The 22,800-nt window shown below is 38.4% G+C and overlaps 1 pseudogene; it reads right to left on the bottom strand.

Moving 5' to 3' along the window:
* Nucleotides 1-3,519: 3,519 nt before the first annotated feature.
* The window catches only part of LOC141595233 (potassium transporter 5-like), a 33,843-nt pseudogene continuing 14,562 nt past the window's right edge, over nt 3,520-22,800 (bottom strand).

The following is a 22,800-nucleotide window of genomic DNA, read 5'->3' on the forward strand; positions in this document are numbered from 1 at the left end:
CATCATCACATTCGTAGATCTTTATCCGTACATCCACCGTATTTTTTGTTCAATTCCTTGTACTGCACTTTCAACATTTCAGTCCAAACATCAAATCTTTGGCATCCCTTCTTTTGCTTTCTTCATTTCATATGACCTCGCTATCAACATGTCCACCAAGTTATGATACCCAACATCTTTCATGAAAGGCAGCGTTTGAGTCTCTGTTGTACTCTTTTCAGGATTCCCAATTTCTTCTTCAGCAGCAACATGTTCTTTAGGATCAACATCTTCCGCACCATCTACCTTCGCACCAGATTGTGTAGATGTAGTTGCTTCACCCATTGAACTCTTTGCTTTCATAGTGATCAGTTTTCTCATGTTACGTACATACCTACCTATGAACAATTCATTGTCCCTCTTCATACGTAGATAAATTTCATGAGCACGCTGCCAAATTACAAAATAAATATATTAAACACTAAAATACACTCTTTGATAATAAGAAGAAATGACACAATAATAAGGTTATTTAATATCAACTTTCATAACAATATCACAGCCTATTACAAATAATATCACACTAGTGCAAAAACAATATCATAACAATTTATAAATCAATATTACAACAATCTGTTATTCAATATCATTTGCTTTTCTAAACAATATCACAATTATCAATTAAGAATATCACAATATCATACAATATATCAAACAATATCATATCTAAAATAATTATCAGAGCAAATGCTTTTATTCAATATCAATATCATAATAATATCACAGCAGACTCAAAACAATATCACACTAGTTCAAAAACAATATCACAATAATATTTTAATATCATAGCTAAAATAATTATCAGTCATTAGTGCTTACATCCATTGCCCTTGCTCTGATTTGTTCATCAGTTTCAACACCACTAGGCAACTTCACCATCATATACCCCTCTTTTGTTTCCACTTCAGCTTCATGATCGACGTCCGAGTCGGTAATATCTCTGGAGTCTTGAAGAATATGGTGTCTTTTTAGGGACTTCTTGTTCTTGACGGATGGGGTAAGTCTTGAATCTTTGATATTGGAGCATTCCCCAAAGATCTGTTTTTTTCTCATCATCCACTCTCTTTGACAATTTTTTATCGTCCCAATGTTGGATGAGTGGTAAAGTGTGTTCCAAAACATCACCCTTGAAATCAAACCTATGCATATATGCTAGCATAATAACTATTACACATCCACTAACAGTTGACTTTCCCCCTTCTTTGAACACCCTAACACTTCTAACCATTTCCTCAAATACGTATTCACACCAATCAAATTGGCTTATCCTTGGCACATGCTCAACAACCTTTACCAGTTTCAAATCCAGTTATTTATTTGAAGACGGTACTAGGAAAATAGACATGCTGTAAATTACAAACATTCTTTTAAATTCATCCCCTGCATCATTACATTCCATCAGTCTTTCATGCACATCTTTGACCATAATTGGAGCTGAAGTACTCTCCAATCCAAACTTTGCCCTCCATGCATTTTTCAGCTTTGTGTCATCACGGCAAAGTGGTGTTTCCCATGTGAGCGACGTCCACTTTCCGACCTTGTCGAGGAAGTTGAAATATGTCATGCACATCGTCTTTCGTCAACAGGAAATCAAATTTCTTTGTTTTGAACATGTTGCTTGTGTGATCAAATGCCTTCAGCAGCATTTTCAGAATTCCATGTGGAATTTTTGTTAGTTTCAACTCTAACAATCCACCAAAGCCAACATCGAAAACTTGACCTTCCTTTGTTCTTCATTTAAGTTGGCAATCAACTCAACCAATTTCAGTGTCCTACATTTAGTTTGAAACGGTTGCACCTTCTTCGTTTTTACCTCAGGCTGTTCTACCTCTGCATCCTGTACCACCAATTCGGCATCTTTGTTTCTATCGGTCTTTGATTTCTTTTTTGATGGTTGGCCCTTTTTTTGTTGTGACGAGGATGCTCTTCAATTTCATCTGTAACACCATTTCGTCACTTTACTTTTATTTTCATTACCATTTTTTGACCTCTTGCTTGGTTGTTCAACCTCATCATTTTTTGATCTCCTCTTTCTCGTGTATGTTTTTTCAGGTTGTTTTGAAGCTGTCAAGTCCATTCTGCTGAATCAATATCACACTTCATTAGACATAATTTCACACCTTATTCAAAACAACATCACTATTGTATGTCACTGGTAATAAGTATTTTAAAAGGAGTATACAGTTTTGTATTTTTGTAAACACTATCAATAATAGAACTACACAAAATTCATGAAGATTCAGTACCACTAATATTCAGATTCAATATCAGACCATACAAGTAATAGTATTACAAGTTTGTCTTCCTCATTGCCAACACATATATCAACGTTATTCATTGTCTTTGAACAGAAACTCTCAATTCATGGACCTCATTGTCAAACAAATTCAATTGGTGTTATGAAATTGTACTCGTTCACATTTAACCAAACGTTTAACCCTAATTTTCGCGATTCAAACAATTTGCAACCGTTTTTTTGACAAATTCACAATTTTGAACTTTCAATTTCACAATCGAACAGTGTTCAAACGAATAATTAAACGGTTTATTATGTTAAACAGTTTTTTAACCCGTTTTAACCCTAATTTTTCACAATTAAACAATGTCGAACTTTGAATATCACAAATAAACAATGGAACAGTGTTTAAACATAAATTTCTTCATTGAATATGTTAAAACCTATTCTTAATTGATAAAAACAAGATCTGAAATACTTATTTTGCATTTCGAACAATGTCGAACCCTAATTTTTCGCAGTCGCACAATATTCAACGCTAATTTAGCAGATTTAAAGAGGAAAATATGCAATTTCAACTGTAACAGAAAAACATTCAATTAACAACTACGAAGTTGTACAATTATATGAAAATTATTGGAAATTAACGAAGTTTATCAATAATTTTGATACTTAAACTAACAAATACTCGATTTTAACAATGATTTCACTAAAATTGAAGTCCTCGAGAGAATTAAGACAGAAATTGTACCTGATTTTCAGTGAAAATGCAATTGAATTGAACAATGATTAGTATTTTCCCGTAATTTGTTGTTGATTCGCGTTAATAATCGGGAATTTTAGTGGTTTTTTGAGTTTTTAGAGAGAGAAAGTGAGAAGTTGAAAAAACTGTTGCGCGGTTATGAATTTCAAAAGGCGTGCGTGTTTTTTGTTACCTTTTTTTACGTGATATTGTTTAGTTTAATGCGCGATATTGTATCCGTTACTCAATCCTCAAATATTTAGGGGTTCTCACCGGATCCCGACTCTATATATATATATATATATATATATATATATATATATATATATATATATATATATGATTCAATGCTTACAGACGATCTTCAAGTTGGTCGAGCATACTCTAATTACGGAGTACAATGTTTACACACAAACGACGCAAATTACACCAAAAGAATGCACACATACTTTGCTAAACACTTTACCAAGTTAGAAATTAATCTACTTTACCAACATAGAAACTAAACCTCATATATCATTCCAAGTTTAACCAATCTCTCCCTAGAAAGGTCAAAAGCCCTGTGTTTGATTTTCCTCGAAAGCCTCTCGATGAAATTATATGCGCAATCAATCACAACCCTTTTCGCGACCCCTGCTCCTTGGCGTGAAGTAACCTGGCACTCACCCATCATGTGTTCAATGCCTGCACGATAGGCTATGTCGATAACTTCCAGGTCGCTCTCCAACAAACCTTCGTTGAAATTCACCGGCTCCTACTTGTTTTCCCCTTATTAGAATTATATGTTGGAAAGATTGTACGTTTGATATATCAAATATTCCGAACTTGTGTATGATACAAAGATACATCCCGAATATATATGCTGGTGTACAACATATTTACGGTAACAAATTATCTATTAAAGCTAGAAGATAAACTAAGAAAGGCAAGGAAGATTATTGCCCAATATACAAAGATGTGTCCATTGGTGTGGCGTAGATAGCCGTTGGTGTGGCTCGGATAGCTGTTGGGAAGAGCTTGTAAAATAAGATCGTATTACCCCAATGTCCATGTAGTCCTTGTGTGGCTCCTCAATTACTTCCATAACATGGTCGACATCAACATCACTTGGTCGTTTTGCACGGATCGAGTCATCCCTCACAAACTCTGTAAGCTTTTCCACTAGAAGCTTCTCGAATGGCTCATCGTCATTTAGAGAATCCATGTACCCAAAGCTAACAACGCAATAGAATCGTTCCTCAATTGGTACCGTGCTCACCGACAATGTCTTGACCATGGCAAAGACAACCACCGATTGCAAAGCCGGAACATTATGAACATAATGCTCAAAGATGGTAGGAATTCCTAGGTCTGAGTAGAAGATGGCCATTCCCGGAATGCGATAGAAATTAGTCTTGCAAGTAATCTCCCTTAACTCATAGTCATACCTTTTGCGATAGACATAGTTCCAAATCTAAATATATTTATAAAAGAGGCTTTTTTCGAGTGATTATAAGGTGTCTGCATCATCAAAAATTAATTTAGGAAACTTTCATAAATAATAATTTTTGATGTAAAGAATAAAGTGGAGAATCTTTTAATTATTATAATATATAGTATATAATATATAATATATAGAATATAGTATATACGGAGTAGTATATAGTATATAGTATATAGTATATAGTATATAGTATATAGTATATAGTATATAGTATATAGTATATAGTATATAGTATATATTTCCTAATTTATATCCAAGTCATGTTTCGATTTTTTACATGAAAACTTTTACATTTAGGATCACCCTCCATTTATAACCATCTGCAATATGTTGATACGTAAGTTTCTATTTTTTACATGAAAGCTTTTACATTTTATTTGACCATTTATTCCTATGATTATAAATATGAGTCATCTTTAAACTTACGTGTCAGCAACCTAAAATCCTTTGATTCTCTTAAGTATTGTCTTAGAGGTCTCTTATTAGAGTTTCTATTATTATATCTACAATAGCAAAATTTATTTATTATTTTTTTTTCTCGCATGAATAATAAACTGTAGGCTATATGTATTTATCTTCTATTTTCATTGAAAGGAATATTGTAATCATATGTAAACAAATAATTATATGTAAAAGTTAAAGCCTTATAATATTTTTTTCATTATAACTAAGTTAATTACCCCATGCAACGCATGGGCTTTCAACCTAGTAAGCATTATGCACAGAAGAAGCATGCAAAGGCAACAAGGAAGAATCCGCCGTGCGGAAATTTGTATAGCACCGAACTCAAGTAGGTCATCTCTACGGACATGATGCAGCACATGTAGGCTATCACTAAAAATATGTTTGTTTTCCATATTATTAGTATAACAAGAATCATAAATGATGATGTAATTCCCTCGGCAAATACAACCGCAACCGCAATTCCTGCATTACAAATTACATTGACAACATCTTAAACAAATAGACCATAATGATGAATCATGTTCGATTATATACCAAAATGTGTATGAAATCTAAAAGTCAGGAGATGGGAGATAGAGTGTCTGAGACATACCAGACGCATTTCCAATCTTTTCATGAGGGAAGCAGCATTCTAGAGCCAGAGATTGTTGTATGATGGAGAGCGTCCCCGAAATCATAGCTTGGCTGGCTATGATTGCTGCTGCAATAGCTATCACAAACATCGGCCAATACAATGGACCTATTAAATAAACAAAACAATTAGCTACCGAGGGAAATCCAAGCCTCTTTACCATCCACGTGAAATAGTCGATGATGTAACATGGATTGACGGCTTTCAGGACAGCAGGATCATATTTGATGAGATTGTAGATTCCAATTCCAGCATTGATCAAGAGCCAAAGACTGACGATTGGCGCAAAAATGTATCCTACTTTCCCTGTCACAAAGTGTTGTACTCATAAGAGCAGGATCAGGATTGCCACGGATATCGATCCACACTGCGCCTCCTGATATAGATGGGATTAAAAATGAGAGATTATGCTTTAACAAAAACATAAATGGCAAACAAGTACTGTAATATATACATGGGATTAAAAATAACGTTTACATACTTAAAAATGAAAATGTAAATAAACGAAACTCGAAGAAGGAAATCATACTTAATTAATCAGGGACATGACATAATCATACCAAATCAATTTTACTCCGTATTTTTAATGACCTTATCTGAATTTTAATGGCCGAATAATGTCAAATGATTAATCAATATTTACTCATAATAGAATTATTATTTTTTATTAATTTTATTTTAGAAATTATCTCTTTCTATGCATGCTCATCTTAGATCTTATAGAAAAAAATGCGCACAAAAAATCTAATTTATAGTGGACATTTCTAAAAAACATTCTGATAACAAATTCTTAGACTTTGTTCTTAACACAAATTCTTGTTTTTCTGGTCGTTGATCATTTTGTCTAAGATAGTAAGACACTGTTATTTTGTTATTTGACAATGAAAATATTGAATTACAATAAGTCCACCCTTTGACTTTGGTTATTGCATGAATGCATGCTACATTTTAGTAGGGCTGGTCATTAGAGCGGGTCGACCTTGCTAACCCGGACCCAGACCGCCTATGATCCGTGTATGAATCAGGCCCGCCTAACCCGTGCATGGACCCTCACCCGACCCGCCCTATTGTAGATACCTCATTTATGCACCTCCCGCAAATCACCCGGTGATGATTGGGCCGCATGTTTGGTATACGGAACGATTTGTGACAGTTCGTAAGTTTATCATCAAGTGATCGCTCAAACACTTGTGTCTACCTCTTAATTTTTATCTACGTGTCTATACGGTCGTTTTGGCAGTAATTAGAGTACATTTGGAGTCCGGGTCAAAAAATCGTCTTCATTTTCTAATAACCGAGTCAGAATGTTCTGGAATGTTCCGGATATTTCTATTCCATATTTTTCAATCTTTTGATCTTTGGTAAAATATCTCCCGTAATATTCACACAAAATATTAAGGAAACGAGATTAATCCGCTATTCCATAATAGAAACGCGGAAATCTTTCTTCCGCAGGAGGAAACCACTGAGGAAAGGACGCAGCAATTGCTGCGCCTCTTCCAAGGGACTCAGTGCCTGTTGCGCCTCTTCCTCAGTCCTTTTCTGCGTATTTTCCGTATCTTTTCGAGATTCACTTCCAAAGTTTCTCCGAAAACCCTAATTTCCTCCGTGTGATTAGTATAAATAGAGACCTTCGGTCTCACATATTTCTTACGCGAGTGTCCGCCTTTCTCTTCTCCCTTTGCATTCTAGACAACGTTCTTACTCTTTGGCGTCTACGTGCTTAAACTTTCGACCACGTAAGCTGGGATCCTTCTGAGTACCAGCCTCGTTTTGCATGACCGACCAATTTGGCCAACTCCACATCAATCAACTTAATCAATCTTATTCGTTTTCCTCCTAGAGGGCACTTTCGTTTACATTCGAGTCGAGTATCACTAAACGTTAACTTAGTTCATCTCGTTTCGTCAAACATGTAAGTCTGAGGGTGTATAATCCTTATTTTATTATTGTTTTTTATTTTTGTAATCAATATTGTAAGATTTATGTCGAAAGTATTCTTAAAACCGATTTATAAAACCTTGTTTTAAAACCCTTTTTACGGATTTACAGGAGACAACCGTTGAGAAAGGACACAGCAACTGCTGCGCCTCTTCGAAGGGACGCAGTACCTGCTGCGCCTCTTCGTGAGGCGGCCGCAGTTCCTGCTTCCTTTCTTCTTCCTTCGTCTTTTGTTCGTCCTTTTGTTTTTCGCTTTGTTATCAATTGTTCATTGTTTATTTTAACACAATAATTTGAATATGATACTTTTAACATGTAAATAATTCATTATTAATTAATTCATCTTTCAAAATCCCGACTTAAATCCCTTATAATCCATACTTGCGGGTTTTCGTTATTAAATCAATTCGGGTTTTAGAGGTTCGATTTACCCATATTGAATCTCTGGAATTCATCTTTAATATACTTGTATCTGTTATCCATCCGTCACCATCATTAATTCATCATTAATAATCTGTTTAGTCTAATTAATTTGTTTAGTTTGTTGATTTATTAATAATCTCATTAATCTTGTAAATAATTCGTTCTAATCAATTTCATTCGTGTTTTATCGTTTTTATGACTTCATTCACATGTAAATAATATGTTAATCACTTTCATCCGAGTCAATTATTCATTAATCGACCATTAAATTCACCAACGAACATTAACGAGTTGCGGTTCCGGCATCACAGCCAGAACTCAACCCAGGAACAGACGCAGCGACTGCTGCGCCTCTTCCAAGGGACGCAGCTCTGCTGCGCCTGTTCCCGGTTGATTTCTGTCCCTGAACTCCCGTTTCTGCCTTGACCTAGTTTTAATTACGTATTGAATTTAACTATTATTCGTATTATCACTAATTTCTGTTCGTTTATTCATTTATTCCTTCTTTTCTAAAACCATCCGTTTTAAATGTATTTTCGACATAAATCATTAAATTCGATGTAATTATTATAATTTTTCTTTATTGTATTTCTTTTATTGTATTGTTTGTATGCCTTCACATGTAATCAACTTAAATCTCCACTTTGACTCAATTGCATGTTAAATTACGTGATAACCGACTTAGTTAAATTCTCACATGCTAGGATTAATCTAATGGATGTTGCATTGCATGCATATAATCGACAATATATCGAGTATAGACAATTTCCCTAATCATTAGTAGAGGCCGCTATCGAGGCGGGCGGGATTAGGTGTTCGATCAAAAGAGCTTCCTAATGCGTACCCTCACCCCTTACTCCATATCTTTGTGAACATCCGTGTTCATTGGCATACACGAGAGTCATTCTAGACATAGAATGCTAAGGGTGACGAGTGCTTAGTGTTCATGTCATTATTTTGTGTCTTGACATGACACGAGGTATTCGAACGGTTTCCAATTTTCCACAATAAATTGGTGGCGACTCCACAAATGAAAACAAACCAAGAGTGAAAATCTTGCTTCGCTTTTCGCCCCCGTGGACCCGCGTCCACAGTTTGGCGACTCCGCTGGGGATAATACACTTACGTGTAGCCAAAAGGGTGAAACTTGAATAAGGTTAGGGAATAGTTTTTACAAGACAATTGTTGGTTTTCATAACTCGGTCTTCATAGATCGTTTCATTCGGCCTTCCTAGGCCTAACCCAACCCATTCGACCAATCTTCCCGTCTAAACGGTCCTAATTCTTATTTGGGCCTAAGGATGGATAGCGATTGACGTCATCCATACCATGGTACTTACTCTTGTTTGTATCAAGGACTTTCACTACTTGAGGAAATGGACTAGGAATCGGCCTTACTCTTGTTTGGTACGAGCCTCTCCACAGACCTCGGGTTTGATTGTTCGGTATGGCAACCCACCCTTTAACGCCAAAACCCTTCTAAATGCACTCAGCATCCCGTTATAATGCTTGTATAATATCTGTACCATATGTGATAACCATTTCTAAACAAAACCATGACGATTTTTGTAAAATCAAAATCCCTTTTTAAAATGTAAAATTTTCAAAACATAGGCCTAATATTAGCGCAAAACCAGTCGAAATTCTGTCCGATTGTCGAGTCAAAATTCGGGCCTCAAAACCCATTTCAAAACCTCACTTCGAGTCCACTCCTCCAACTACACTAAAGTTGACTAGGACCAACATTTTCAAACTTTGTCATTTCCTCAAAACTCACTTGACACAAGTGGCACACTCCCACTTCACGAGTCAAAACATTTCTTTTTGAGTAAGTGTGCTAGAATGGTCGATCGTGTTTTGATTCGTCGTCGATCTCTTATCCAGTTTCCAAGATGCCTTAAACAAGTGACGTGAAATTCAACCAACTCCAGAATGGTAATGATCAAATCCTAGCCACACTAGCTCGTCTCCAAGTCACTCAAGACCAAGTGTATGATCGCCTTGACACAATCGAAGGCCGATATATGCTGTGGAAACGAGGATGCCTCGTCGAGAAAGTGAAGTGTCTGATGAATTTGTGAATAACTTCGGGGACGAAAACCCTCCCATAGGTATGACTACAACTGAGAAACGACTCCAATACTTGGAGGAGCAATTGATGTACCTCAAAGGGGATGACATTTATAGGGAAAATAATCGCAAGTATGAAGCCGTGAGTTCCAAGTTGCCAACCAACTTCAACATGACGGATATCCCTAAATTCAAGGGGCATGAAAACCCTTTGAATCATATCCGTGCTTTCAAGGATTACATGTCTATCAAAGGCATTAAACCTGAGATGTTCTTAAGGATCTTTCCTTCATCTCTTGACACCATCCCAAAACAATGGTTCTATTCTCTAGAGCATAAGAAGATCGCTACCTGGGACGATGCCGCAATTGAATTCGCCAAGCAATATGCGGATAATGCTGAAATCAAGTCAACATGCGCACTTTAGAGGTTCTTACCCAAAATGACAAAGAAGGTTTCACCGACTTCCTAAGTAGGTGGAGGAAGACTAGTACTCAACTTGTTGAACGTCCAGATGAAGCTACCCTCGTGGAGAAGTTCGTGGACAACCTTAAGCCCATCTATGCAAATCATTTGAGGTACCAAAACATTAAGACCTTCAAATAATTAACCGTACTAGGAACAAGGATCGAAGATGACATCCGTAAAGGGCTCTTGTCCAAAACGGTAGGTTGTGGATATCAAGGCTCAACAAGTCGTTCTTACGGCTCTACTAGCAAAACTGATGAAGTTAACCTTCTCGAGCCATCTAAGAAGAGTACCCCACCAACGAAATTCACAAATCTTGGGGACACATATTCCAATGCTCTAAAAAGGTTGATGAAACTGGGTAAACTTCAACCCATAGGCCCTACACCCAACCGAGTAAAAGAAATCCAAGTTCGGGATGAGAATTTCATCTGCGAATACCATAGAGGCAAGGGACATGATACAGAGAAATGCTACAAACTGAAAAATGTACTTCAAGACATGATTGAAGACGGTCGCCTACCAATACCGCCTGGAGGTAAGCCTAACAACACTCAGAATCCTTCCCTTGAATTCTAGTGATTACAAGTGAAGAATCTACCATAGATTGTTCACACCTCATTTCTCCAGTCGAAGATGAAATTCATGCGATAGAGAATGAAGGGAACTACTCTACCATTTCCCCAACCATCACCGATTTCATTGCATGGGCAAAAAGTGTGAATAGGCAAGTTATGGAACTAGAGAGTGCAGTGGCAACTCTACGTGATCTCAACGTAACATCTAAAGAACGTACACCACTGGTCTTCTCTTGAAACACTACGATGCAAGAAGTAGTAGCCATGGTTGATGAACTAGTCGACCAAATTATCCAATTGGAGGCCGAAATCATAAGAATGAGGGAACTTGCTAATGTCAATGGAATATGGGCCGATGATGATGAAGATGAGTATCTCACCGAACACTATCTAGTCAAAATCAGTGAGCAAATAGTCCAAAATTGTGAAGATCAAGATGTAGACCACCTTACTCGTTCGGGACGCCCATACCAAAACACTTCTCAAAATGGTCCCATAGCGAACGTTCCAACCAATGTGGTCACACCAAATGATAATGAAGATGGCTCCCCGACCATTTGCTAAAGCAACTACAGAAGACAAAGGCTGATCTTTCAATCTGGCAACTAGTGGCAAGCTCATTCCCACATCGCCAAGCTTTACTGCAAGTCTTGGCCAAACTAAATGTGGCACATAACTCCACACCCGACGACGTGGTCAACTTGGTCTTCCAAGAATCACCAAAGCTAAGTAATCCTATTACTTTCTCGGATGAAGATTTGCCACCCTTTGGTTCTAGTCATAACTTGGCTCTTTATATCACTGTCATTTGCTTAAAGAAGAATGTGCCAATGACTTTGGTAGATGATGGCTCCGTAGTCAATGTCATACCCTTGAAAACGGCATACAAATTGGGCATGAAAGAGTCGGATTGGACCCCTACCAACCAAGGTGTTCGCGCATATGATGGCACACGACGAAAGGTAGTAGGACTTGTTAACCTAACCATAGCCACATGGCCGATTGAGCGAAAGGTTAACTTCCAAATAGTGGACATTGAAGCATCCTTTAACATACTTCTGGGAAGACCTTGGATTCACGCTTCCAAAGCGGTAACATCTAGCCTCCACCAGAAAATCAAAATCCCACTAAATGGTAAAGTGGTGACAATCACTTCGTCACCCATCAAGGCAATAATCGAAAAGAAGTCAAATAATAAAGTCCTTGCGGATCCAGTATATGTACTTGGGGGCTTCCATAGCATATACGTCATAGAAAGCAAGTTGGCACCTTTGTACTTCAATCCCTACTCTAATTTAGTGGTCAACCACATGCTCAAATCCCAGGGATACTTCCCGGGAATGCCTTTAAATCCTATCCGAATAAATACCTTTGCACCCTACAAAGAAGGCAACTCACAAAGAATACCACTTGGACTAGGATACAAACCCACTAAAGAGGAAGTTCTCGAGATGCTCGCTCAAGTTCAAAACCGTAAGAATGTCGGAATCCAAATGCGACCGTACCTCCCTACCCTAAATGGATACTTCGTTAGGGAAGGAAGTCAAGATATCTTTCACGGATTTCCCGAGCCTTGGCACTATCTCGAACAAAAGCTAGCCGGAATCGAGATCTTTCACGATTGCTACTTCATTCCTCCAGAAACGGTTTCTTCCGTCAAAACTCGTCAAGCACCTTGCTTAGACGAACAAGCTGTTAGTCTACTATTCGGAGAAGGTCGATTTGTTAGAGCCGCGCAGGATGAGATCATTACCATGATACTTCAAGACGATTACTTCAACCTTACCGCATTAATCACAGAAACCAACACCAATCAGCAGAAAGGATAGAGAAAGTCGATCAAGTGGACAAACAATCAAGGAAGACTCTTCAAGCTCACCACTGGAGAAGGAGAGATGTTCAAAGGAGAACCAGAAGACAATAAATTCGAGTCAGAGTCAGAGTCAGAGTCAGAGTCAGAGTCGGAGTCTAGAGAAGTTCTTAGAGAGTCTCCTCCTATCATCATTCCCACTCCCCTTGTTTCTCCTAGCTTAGTATCAAGTAGTAACAGTAGTTCGGGAAATGTCCCAACGGCTGTCCCTTTACCGCCACTGACTATAGATTAGATGGCTTCTTTGTTTCAACTTTTCTCAAATTTTAATATGAATAAATCAGGTTCTGCTTACTCTTCGTGTTATCTTGAATACAATTCTGTTTACGATGATACTGAGGATGACCCAGACCCAGACTCGATCGAGATACCTCCCTACATAGGCAAAGAAATACTACAAGAGGGGGAAGGGGGACCAGTAATAGAAAACACTGAACCCATCAATGTAGGAACCGAACTAGAACCCCAAGAACTTAGGATAGGGACGACCTTGAGCCCTACCGAAAGGGCCAGTTTCATAGACCTCCTGCACGATTTCAAAGACGTTTTTGCTTGGTCCTACAAAGACATGCCAGGGATCGACAGGGACATCGCAGAGCATAGAATCCCAATCAAACCAGGTTTCAAACCCGTGAAACAGAAGCTTCGTCGAATGAGGACAGAATGGGCTCTCAAGATCAAAGAAGAAGTCGATAAACAGTTCAAAGCCGGGTTCATCAAAGTTTCCGAGTACTCAGACTGGGTAGCTAACATAGTACCCGTACCCAAAAAGGATGGGAGAATCCGTGTTTGTGTTGATTTTAGAGACTTAAACAAAGCGAGTCCTAAGGATGACTTTCCTCTACCGCATATCGACATATTGGTGGATAATACAGCAGATCACGCGTTACTATCCTTCATGGATGGATATGCAGGATATAACCAGATCAAGATGGCCATAGAAGATATGCATAAGACCGCCTTCGTCACTCAATGGGGAACCTATTGCTACACGGTTATGCCGTTTGGGTTAATTAACGCCGGAGCTACATACCAACGCACCGCAACAACGCTCTTACATGACATGATACATAAAGAAGTTGAGGTATACGTAGATGACATGATTGTCAAATCCAAGGATAGAGAGAGGCACATTGCGAACCTTCGCAAATTCTTCTCAAGGCTACGGAAGTACAACATGAGGCTCAATCCCCAGAAATGCGCATTCGGAGTAACATCTGGTAAACTCCTGGGATACGTTGTTAGCCAACGAGGAATAGAAATAGACCCTTCTAAGATCAAAGCTCTAATCGAAATGCCGCAACCTCAAACGGAGAAAGAAGTTAGAGGATTCCTAGGTAAGGTGCAATACATAAGTCGATTCATATCGAAACTCACCATGATCTGCGAACCTATCTTCAAGAAGTTAAAGAAAACAGATCAAACCATGTAGGATGATGACTGTCAGAAGGCTTTCGACCGAATCACGGAAATATTAGTCAAACCACCAGTGCTCATGCCACCTCAACGAGATCAACCTCTTGGTTTATATCTCATGGTAACTGAAACGGCCATGGGCGCCATGCTAGCTCAAACCATAGGGAAAGAAGAAAGAGTTATCTACTACCTTAGTAAGAAGTTCTTAGAGTACGAGTGTAAATACACGCCACTCGAGAAGACATGCCTCGCTCTTGTGTGGGCAACGAAGAAGCTACGCCATTACATGCTTAGCTACTCCGTCAAAATATACTCCAAAATGGATCCTGTAAAATACCTCTCCGAGAAACCCGTTCTCAATGGATGCTTAGCAAGATGGACTTTGATGCTCTCAGAGTTCGATCTCAAGTATGTACCTCTGAAAGTTATAAAGGGGCGCGCCGTTGCCGAATTCTTCGCAGAAAATCCCATTAATGATACACAAACAATAGACACCTGGTCGTTTCCAGATGAGGATATACTCCAAACCGATGTAGACTCCTGGGACCTTTATTTTGATGGAGCATCGAACTTAAGAGGATTTGGAATAGGAGTGTTGCTCATTTCTCCTAAAGGCGAGCATACACCAATATCTGTCAAACTTGACTTCGAGGTGACAAATAACGCTGCAGAATACGAGGCTTGTCTCATTGGATTGCAAGCAGCAGTAGGTTTAGGCATCAACAATCTTCGAGTGCATGGGGATTCATCAAGGATCATCAACCAAATTACGGGATCTTGGAAAATCCGAAGGAAAAGCTTAGAACCTTATCAAGCAAGAATAGACCAAGTAGCCCAATTCTTCGATCAAGTAACCTACCTACACCTACCTCGAGAGGAGAATCAATTTGCAGATGCTCTTGCAAAACTTGCATCTTTGATTAATATGCCGGATAGCATGGTATAAATGCCTTTATGCATCGAACGACGGTCAGAGCCAGTTTATGTGCACCAAATCACCGATGAAGAGGAAATCACAGAGGAACCTTGGTTCCAAGTGATCCTAAACTTCAAACTCAACGGCACCTATCCACCAGATATAGACAAAAGGGGACAACGCGATATCCGCTTAATAGCTTCCCAATACGTTCTCATGCAAGGAGAGTTATACAAAAGAACACCTCTTGGTGTAATCCTACGTTGTCTTGATCATTCACAGGCACAGAAAGTGATGGAAGAAGTCCATGATGGAGAATGTGGCCCTCACATGAGTGGACCCATGATGGCAAAGAAAATCACACGTTTGGGGTATTATTGAACCACAATGGAATCCGATTGCATCAAATATGTAAGACATTGCCACAATTGCCAAATCTTCGGGAATGTGCAATATGTCTGATACCGTCGTTTAGTATCAAAAATAATATTTATAATTCCAAACTACTACTAGCAAGCGGTAGTAAGGGTCGATCCGCAGGGAGGTAGGGAGATAATAGTTGCTTTCAATTTTAGTCTAAGGGTAACTATGAGGGGGATTTTGATATGATTAATAGCTAAACTAAATACAAGTAAGTAAAAAGACAATAAAAAGCAATGAAAATAAATGATGTGAACAAATAATAAAAAAAAGGAGCTAGGATGGTCGGGTCACTACAGCTACGATGGCAGATAAGTCTAGGTAAGTCTCGAAACACAGTCGTGGTGATGGGTATGACAAATCCTCTCGGTCCAAGTCAACTAATAGCCCCTCTCGGTCTATGCTATTATTCCCTAGGTGTCACTAATACTAACTTTCGTTCTTGACTAGTGATCCTAATGCCTAAATCACTTACCCTTTCAGTCTAGCAATTTAGCCGTCTTAATTAGTTAATCTAAGTCCTTCCCTATCTTTCGATCTACGGGTTGGTCAAAGCTAAGCATCTAACAAGTCTCCGTTAGGTCTCATTGATAGATATTGCACTTAACGATACAAACGAAGCAAATCAAACATGAAGATGGTCGATCGACCAGCTACCCTAGTCGACCGACCACCCGACTCAGTCGACCGACCAGATAAGCCAGTCGGTCGACCTAGCCCTAATCCGTGGGTAACCTATTCTAATGCCATCTACGCTAATAGCTCGCCTACATCCTAGCAAAGGGTATTTAGCTAGACATACTAGCAATAATAATAACAGTAAAATTAACAACTAAAGAAGATGATTTCATAATTAAATTAACTAAATAAATTACTAACATAAAACGAGAAATTGGCTTTGGGATTCTATCTAGCAAGAATTAATACTACGAAACGAATAAAACAGTACTGAAATTAAAGATTAAAATTACCGATGCAAAGGAACAAGATGAATCCAAAAGCAAAGATGCGAACTTTATTCAAAATTCTAAACTAAAGATATGAATGTATGAAAGGAACTTATGATACTAAGCTAATGAATGATAGATGTGTCAAGCCGCAGGTAAAGTTACGTTATATAGGAAAATAACATAACCTATTCCTAAACCTAATTATAATTGGACTTCGGTCTCTCATCTTTTAAATTGCGCATCAGCTCGTGGGGTGGTCGATCGACCAAGAGTGTTGTACAGTAGTGCATTCTGACGATTCCTGCAACGCGCACCAATCTTAAAACAGCCGCCGTTTCTTCGTCACTTGGTCAAATCAGGCGTTCTACACGGCGTTGGAAACCTAAGAGGATAAACTTTCACCTCCAATTGGAATTACTCGATTATCAGCTCTAGAACTCGAGATATGGCCATTTAAAGCAGCCTGCAATGTCGAGAAGCACTTCTTCGCTTGTTAAACTTGTACGCACCCATGGTTTTGCTATCTTTAGGCCTTGAAACGCGCACCAAGCTCATTCCTCCAGTCAATACCTCATGTCAAATCTTGTGCTAAACACTCGGGAACGGATTTGGCTCATTTTCCGCTGGATTCTTCACATTTCTGCAATTTTATACAAAAACACGAAAGTAGACGGAAATAGGGAAAATAGTAGCATAAACTACATAATTGAGCTCTGAAATGCGTGTAAAATAGGGTGTAAAACATCATATTTAGGACACGCATCAATGTCCCTCCTTCATTGCTTTACACCATGACATCTCCCTGGCCATTTTCTGCTTGGGGAATTGACATCATCGACAAGATCACTCCAGCCGGAACAGGGAGTCACTGTTTCATCCTAGTAGCAATCGATTACTTCACCAAGTGGGTAGAAGCGGCTTCCTACACCAGTCTTACAGCCAAGAACGTGGCAAAGTTCATACAAACCAACATCATTTGTCGATACGGTTGCCCACATGAGATCATCAGTGACAATGGATCACATTTCCAAGCTGAGACTGAGCAATTGCTAGCCAAATATATAAGAAATCAAGCATCACCACTCCTCGCCATATAAACCACAAACTAATGGCACAGTATAGGCGGCAAACAAAAATGTTGTCACGATTCTCAAGAAAATGATTGACAACTATCGAGATTAGCCAAGCAAGATACCTTTTGCTTTATGGGGATACCGTACATCCGTTAGGACGCCCACTGGGGCCACCCCTTTCTATTTGACCTACGGCATGGAAGCTGTACAACCAGTCGAGCTAGAAATACCATCCTTGCATATTTTACTCGAAAGTCAAATCCCAGAAGCCGATTAGAAGAGGGATAGATATGAAGAACTCATCCTCCTGGATGAACAAAGATTACGTGCATTACATAGTGTGCAAACAGATCAGGCACGTATCAAACGAGCCTTTAACAAAAGGGTTAAGCCAAGGAACATCAAAGAAGGAGACTTGGTCCTCAAATCAATTAGAGCTCTTATACCTGTCGATCCACGAAGAAAATTCAAACCTAATTGGGCCGGGCCATTTCTAATGAAGTCCATACTTCCAGGGGGTGCGGTTAGGATCACAGACTTAGATGGGAACGAATTTGCCAACCCGACAAACCTCGACCAACTGAAACATTACTATGCCTAGAATAGGAGCAAAAACGCGCCTCGTGTAACCTCACGTGTCGCTCTTGTGGCACAAAATAAACGGCCCCTGGCCTAGCTGAATTAAGCTAATGTCATCTTGCTCTTGCATTTTGACAATTTGTCATCCTCATATCATCAAATAAACTGAAATGCATTTTAGGAGTAAGTGAAAGCTCATGCTTATTTTCTAAGTTCATTACAAGCTCTTGCTTAGAACAATTATTCTTTTACATTTACTTAAACTACGCGCAAGGGTTTGATTTTATTTTTTAAATGAATATGTAGGCAATCCTTCACAGGATACAACCCATTAATTATTTTAAATGTAAAGAGAAGGACATTTGCAAATGCATTTGGAATTCGACAAGAATAATGATAGAAAATCGTAACGGTTTCATAACCAATCAACCTCTTTTATTTCATTTCTTTTAATAATAATACGCTACATAATAAAAGATTTTAAAATAAAATAGGCTAGGATTCTAAAAACCCCACCTTCTTATTGAAGGAAAAGTAGATCTATATACTAACATATTCATATATGTTTTTGTTAATTTACTCATAAAATTAATAAATGATCTTATGCATGCAAACTAATAAACAATATAAAAAAGAAGTGTTCATCTTACATTGTGATTTCGGTTTCTAGGGCACAAGAGAGATCTCCTTCTCTCTTGTTCTTGTGCTTTCCTTTATGGATGAACAAAGACCCAAGTATAGGATCTCTCCCAAGGATTAATACCCAAAGCACACTCTTAATAAAATTAATATTATGAATACTAGACAATATTAATTTTGTAAGAAAAATTGACCCAAAAATATTTGGTTTTTACTCCCAAAACCGGTTGAGAGAGAGGAGAAAGGAAGGTGAAAATATTTTATCTCTCTAAAATATTTTTGATGAGATGAATGAATGAATGAACAACAATAACATTATTGTGCATAAGGTAAAAATTAGAGGAAAAACCAAAGTGGTTTTTGCCTCTCTAAAACCGGGTGAAGAGGGCATGGGAGGGAGCCAATGCATGCTCTAGTTGTTCTTCACAATGAGCAATAGGTATGCAAGGCTAGTTTAGTAGGTAATCATGGTGTTTACCACTAACAAAATTAACTTAATATTTGCCTAATCTTCCTCATATTTTCGGCACATATGGATAACATGGAATCCATTTTATTTTTGTCAATTGTCAATTTGTCACATGTCATATGTTACATAAATTTGTTATGTATTTTTAACGTATTAAAAATCAACGTATTAATAAAAATACGTCATATACAAAAATCGACTTAGTAATTCATAATTACTTGTACCAAAATATTTTACCAAATATAAATCACAACAATTTGTATTTATAATAATTCATTCAAATTTAATTGTTTAGTAAACAATAATTTCATCCGAGTAATGATACAATTCGATTATTTTAGATCGTATCTCATTTTAATAAATTTCAATGAGATACGTAAATATTACTTCCAAAATCGTCCGTCAATTTTAATTAAATTAATTGACTCGTAACGTTATACGATCAATTAATTGATTAATTAAGAGTGTTTCCCTATAGGTATGACCTAGGGGATCAACTAATCACCACCGTCGCACGACAGTAATGTCAAACTCTAGTCAGCCAATCATTACCGATATATGTTGATCAGTTGACAGTAAATATTACTTCCCAATTGTATTCTTTATAATGAGAATTAAACATGTGATCATCATGATCAACAGTTGTGACCGCATTATTGTCGGAGGACACATATTCCAACAATCTCCCACTTGTCCTCGACAAGTGTGCGTCACCAATTCTCTTGTCCTATTACTATCTCCCACTCAATGCAAGGTGTCTTTCAGGTCGTACTTGCAAGTGATCATATCGAGAGTGGTTTCCTCGATCTGGAGAATAACTGATTGACCGGATTTATCTATCATAGATACCTTCCGAGCGTGGCCACGCATTTCCAGTTCATTACTCCTCGAGTGGCCCTGAGATATTGTTATAACCCTGACTAGGGGTGGACAATTCCTATCGCACTTATTCCCTTCAACTAGCCACAGCCATCATAACCCAAAATATGCCCATTTGACCCCATTTACGAAGGTCGTAGTAACACAAATCAAAGTTAATCTGAAACTGTGCCATCTTAGGCGAATAGCCTTTAGTCAAAAGAATCGACTCATTTGAATACTATAGCAGCTCTCGCCACGACCAGCTGTATAAATTTGCGTAACTCTATAAGCGGTCATTAGGCCCGACAAAATGTTCCTAATGATGCGCCTATGTGATCGACTAATCATCTCACATGACTCTATGGCACTTGAACTTGCCATCAATCGCATCACACTCTAGTCACTTCGAGACGTCACCTCATACAAGTGACTATGGGCAAATACTATGTTAATCCGTGTTCACTTTAACGGGGTTCAATTGTCACTACAACCCGTTTGGAGATAACAAGGTATAAATTAAAGATAAAAGACAAATGTGATTGTGAACATGAACAAAACAACACTTTTATTTCATTTCAAAATCTAATAGAAACTTGGTACACGTTTAAGTCCCATGGACGCAACATGTCCATCATGCTTAACCTGCGATAAAGGCTTGGTGAGCGGATCGGCTATATTGTCATCCGTCCCAACCTTACAAATCGCAATTTCCTTTCTTTCAATGAAATCTCTTATTACATGATATTTTCGAAGTACATGTCTAGATCTATTACTAGACTTCGGCTCCTTAGCTTGGAAGATTGTCCCACTATTATCACAATAGAGAGTGATGGGATCATTGGCGGTAGGTACTACTCTTAGACCTTCCGTGAATTGCCCGATCCACACAGACTTCCTTGGTAGCGATCGATGCCGCAATGTACTCAACCTCCGTTGTTGAATCCGATTCTGACTTCCTTGAAGCTTCTCCAGCTAACGGCTCCACCATTGAGCATGAAAACAAAACCAACTTGTGATTTCATGTCATCTCTATCTGTTTGGAAGCTTGAGTCCGTGTAACCATTTACACGAAGTTCGGTGTCTCCTCCAAACACTAAGATAGAATCCTTAGTTCTTCTCAAGTACTTAAGGATGTTCTTGACAGCAATCCAGTGACTCTCACCTGGATTTCCTTGATATCTACTCGTCATGCTCAAGGCATACGAGACATCAGAACGTGTGCATATCATGGCGTACATATGATTGATCCGGCGGTGGAAGCATAAGGGATCGTCTTCATGCGTTCAACATCATGGGGTTCGGAGGGAGATTGAGTCTTGCTCAATATTGTCCCAGTTACCATAGGTACCAAACCCCTTTTGGATTTGTCCATGCTGAACCGTCGAAGAATCTTATCAACATAAGACTCTTGACTTAGTGCTAATATCCTTTTGGATCTATATCTATGGATCCAGATACCTAATATGCATTGTGCTTCTCCTAAATCCTTCATTTGGAAGTGGTTACCTAACCACTTCTTAACAGAAGACAACATTGGAATATCATTTCCAATGAGTAGTATGTCATCGACATACAAGATTAGGAACACAACATTGCTCCCACTAAATTTCATGTATAAACACGGTTCCTCAACACTTCGATTGAAACAATTTTCCTTTATAACATGATTGAATCGATGATTCCAACTTCTAGATGCTTGCTTAAGACCATAAATGGATCTCTTAAGCTTGCACACTTTGTTAGGATTTTTAGAATCAACAAAACCTTCGGGTTGTATCATGTACACCTCCTCTACTAAATGCCCATTTAGAAAAGCGGTTTTGACATCCATTTGCCATATTTCATAATCATGAAATGCGGCAATCGCTAACAAAATCCGTATGGATCTTAGCATGGCTACGGGGGCGAAGGTCTCATCATAATGGAGACCTTGGACTTGGGTAAATCCTTTTGCCACTAGCCTAGCTTTGTAGACATCGTCATGTCCTTCTATGCCATTCTTGACTTTGAATATCCATTTGCATTGAAGAGGTCTTGCCCCTTTAGGCAAATCTACCAAGTCCCAAACTTGGTTTTCATGCATAGAATCCATTTCGGACTTTATGGCTTCAAGCCATAAGGAGGAATTAGGACTAGAGATTGCGGTCTTGTAGGTAGCGGGCTCGTCACTTTCTATAAGCAACACATCAAGTGTTCCATCTTCTTCGATAAGTCCCACATATCGATCAGGATGACGAGAAACACGGCCCGTTCTTCTAAGAGGAGGAGGAATAACCGTATCAGACGACGAAGGAACTTCTTCTTGCGTCTCTAGCTCGGTTTGTGGCTCTTGAACTTCATCAAGTTCAAAATTTCTCCCACTCTGTCTCTTAGAAATAAATTCTCTTTCTAAGAAGACAGCCTCGCAAGACACAAACACTTTGTTATCTTGAGGTTTGTAGAAGTAGTATCCTCGAGAGGTCGAGGGGTAACCTACAAAGATGCATTTTTCGGATCTTGGGGCAAGCTTGTTGTCGTTCTTAGTCTTGACG

This window comes from Silene latifolia, chromosome 8, assembly GCF_048544455.1.
Source record: "Silene latifolia isolate original U9 population chromosome 8, ASM4854445v1, whole genome shotgun sequence".
Classification (NCBI taxonomy): domain Eukaryota; kingdom Viridiplantae; phylum Streptophyta; class Magnoliopsida; order Caryophyllales; family Caryophyllaceae; genus Silene; species Silene latifolia.